The sequence below is a fragment of the Papaver somniferum genome, chromosome 1, assembly GCF_003573695.1.
Source record: "Papaver somniferum cultivar HN1 chromosome 1, ASM357369v1, whole genome shotgun sequence".
Classification (NCBI taxonomy): Eukaryota; Viridiplantae; Streptophyta; class Magnoliopsida; order Ranunculales; family Papaveraceae; genus Papaver; species Papaver somniferum.
Window position 1 is genome coordinate 199,614,482 of NC_039358.1, and position 3,679 is coordinate 199,618,160.

Here is a 3,679-nt window from a genome sequence, read left to right on the forward strand (position 1 = left end):
TAGCAAAGCTTGCGAGTTCGACCGAGCATTGCTCTAACAATATCCACATCTTAACTAACATACCTTTTAGCAAGCTTAACTTGGGCCATAACATTTGCAAACCTCTCTTTTCTAGCCTGATTCGACCTGACATATTTCACACACTCTCTAATTTCATCTACAAATGGAGTAGCTACTTTCATTCTACGTAATACAATTGAATGCAATACATGATTGCTACACCTCATTTGGAACAAACACTACACCAAATATGGGTTTAGCAACTCAGATTCGCAAGGAAATGTAGCTGTTGTCAATTTTTAGTTGTGAATTTCTGTTGCTAAAAAATCGCAACAGCAAATTGTTGTTGCTAATTTCGTGACTGCTGTAACTCAGTTGCTATTCGCAACTGCCTATTTTTCACGCATGCCAGACACCCGTGTGACAAAAAACACCTGCAAACACTTTTTTCCGAGCATGCGAATTTCGCATGTGCATACTCCACTTATCCAAAATATCCCTCTTCGTTCATTTCAACCACTCGTCCTCCCTCTCACTCTCGGAGGGAAAAAACTCTGAAGAAAAAAAACTCTTCCGCATTTGAATCTCTCCCGCCATTGAAACCAGAGGAAGCTAGGTATGGACGATGATCATGGTTTGGTATTTAGGAAGCTAGATTGATGATGCTTTTTCTGTTAGGGTTTGGTAGATTGACAGTTTGGGTTTTGTGTCTTTTTGTTTAAATCCATTAGTGATGTTTTTTTTTTTTGTGTATTTTGGTAGACTAATACTTAGGGTTTTATGTATTTTGTTTAATCTGCATGATTCAATTTTATTGTTTGTAAGTATGGACAAAGAATTGTTGTGATATGGATCTGATGAATTAGAAATTAGGGATTTGATTTTGGGTTTTATTCGATTCGATGATGGAATCTTAGTGATGATATGATCTGATGAGATTATTGTTTGACTGATGACGTTGACTTTGTGTAGTTGCAGGCATTGGATTATGGTGTGAAGACGCTTTGGGAAAGAAACAACAAAGGGGTAAGTCTCCCGTATAGAATTTTGTTCTTTATGCATTGTAGATAACTTATTTGTGATCACTTGTTAGGATTTACACATTAGTTATACAGGTCTTGGTCGAGTTATTGAGATTTTTTACTTAATTACTGACATTGTTGTAGTTGTCAACCTATGTGAAGCCTATATCTGAAATCATTAGTTTGATTCATATACCAAACTCGATATCCAGTTAAAACAAATATAGGCTAACAAACCAACAAGGTCATAACTATTATCCATCAGTAATAAATTAAGTGCATAAAAAACAAATCAAATCTCTTCATGAGTGGGTTTCTGCATGATACCTCCCCTGGTTCCAAGCCTAGTCGCATAAGAGATAATGAAGACTTTAGCTTCTATTTTATTTTCTGAAACACATGAAACTTTAGTTATTTATCAGTAAGGTGATCAGGTAGTTTTGCTCCTTTATCATGTGAAACATACGAATTTAAATAAAGATCATTAATCGTGTGTGTATAAACCTCTAGAGACTTTGACCACCAAAAATGTGTGTGTAGAAACAAAAGGTTGTGTATCTCGTTACGAAGCTACTGCTTAATTCTAACATTTGAAGGTGTCTAGACAACAAATAATCAGCAAAAATGGGCTTGAAATCTCAATGAACATTTGGTTTAAACAGATAAAAGGTTTTGCTTCCGTGAATACACTTGGCTGATAAGTGCTGGGATTGCATGAATGATGCCATTTGATGTGTCTATTTCCAATTTCATGATATTTTCAAGTCATTTTACAATTCTTATGTGTGGAATATATCTGTATCTTTGTAATCTACTTAAAAGTTGTTTTGGGTACTTTGTTGAAGTTGACTCTTTGGATGGAGAATGTGTTCTAAAGTGTGTTCTAAAGGTTTATGAATTGATAGATTGCTGGACTAAAAAAATTACATTGGATTGCATGGGGTTTCGGACTTCGCTATCCATGGGACAAGTTGTACTTTCCCCTTGTTCTGAACCTTGTTTAGGTTTTTAGTTTTGTGTTTTAGGACTTAGATTTATTTGTTTTCTTGTACCTTTTAAATAGCAATAGCACTTATATCACTGGTAATAACTGTGAACTCTGTCCCCAATGGAATGTTAGATTAGATTGGTACATACTTGCATGTTTTCTGCAAGCTTAGTTTCACGTGGCATTTTTATGTGGGAGTCATTCCTACGGTACTTGAGTTTACACAAACTTAGTAGTAATCATAACTTATAGGTGGGACAGGTAGTCGATCGATTGAGGTAATCTTGGCTTAGAAAGTTGAAACTTGTGAAATAGTAGTCTATGGTGTTATTTTTTGGCAAGACTAAAGTTGTATTGATTCTTGTGTAACTCCACCATAATTCATTGCCCATCTTTTCATTCTGTAATCACATGTTCTTGCCGTTATATTAGTAACTTAATAACTTAAAATGATGTCTGATGTCAATACAATGTGTGAAATTACTATAGATTCTGTCAACATTTGTTTTATCATTTATGCAAACTTAATAAGTTCTGTTTTGTTTGAGAAATTTGATTGCGCTGTTTATGCATATGTGATAGTTGCAAGGTTCATAGTTTTTGAGTATTTCATATATAGATACTCGTTAACTGTTATTGTACATGTTATTATGGCAGCGGTGGAGGTAGATGAAAATGGACTTCCAATGTCGAGGAATTCAACTCAACTTGGCCACCTGAAGGGCGCGTTGGTTCATACTCTTGTCCCCATCTCCTACAAAACCTGGAAGGAGGTGCTAGAAACTTACAAAAATGATGTCTGGAATGAACTACATGTACAAACTTACCTCAATTTGATTTATGTTCATACTAATGTTAACTTTATTTGAATATAAGCGAGATGTTGTGTTTTTTCAGATACCGTTTCTATTGCCTGATACTTCTAAAACAACTGTGGTAAAGGGGATGTCTGATCCATGGAGGAGAGGTAAGTGGTAGTTACGAACAACATATTATGACCCATATCCCATTTATGAAGCAAGGACCTCACGTACTCCTCCAAATGTAAGTGATGAAGACTGGAAATCATTCTGTCGCAACGAGGAGGATGAAGAAGTTCAGAAAAATAGATTGGATAATAAGAAGAAAAGGGAGAAATATGTGCACCTCATATGATTAAGAGGGTCAAACTGTTTTTTTGGAGATGTTACGAAGATATCTAAGACATCATTTTTCGCGTATATCAACAATAAACATATATGGCTTTTACTTTTTATGCTAATGTTCGGACGACTTTTTACCTTTTTTTGCTAATTTTCACACTTGTGCATTTGTGCATAAGAAGACCATGATGTAGTATGCGGCAGATTCTTATGCAACTAATCATAAGGAAGTATTTTACTTTTAACTGAAAAAACTTGGTATGTAATATACATATATTTATGTGAATGAATTTTACATCTTGCATTTGTGTGGTTCCTGTATACGTATATGTTTGTAGTTGTGCAGGAGTATAAGGTCAACTGAAGCTAGTAGCCACCTGGGGGAATATCAATCCTTGGTAAGTTCATTTGATTATGTTTGGAGCTCATTTTTGCTGAAATTTGTTGATATTAACCTTTGGATATCACTTTTTTGAGAGGTATTACACTTAATGATCGTTTTGCTGCCGGATTATGTTGTTGACGAC

The 3,679-nt window shown here is 35.0% G+C and overlaps 1 long non-coding RNA gene across 1 annotated transcript; it reads left to right on the forward strand.

Moving 5' to 3' along the window:
• Positions 1–523: 523 nt before the first annotated feature.
• Positions 524–3,398, forward strand: LOC113335180. Its single transcript, XR_003353216.1, has 4 exons — positions 524–616; positions 973–1,026; positions 2,668–2,825; positions 2,908–3,398. It is a non-coding gene; the product is annotated as an uncharacterized LOC113335180 (long non-coding RNA).
• The last annotated feature ends 281 nt before the right edge of the window (positions 3,399–3,679 follow it).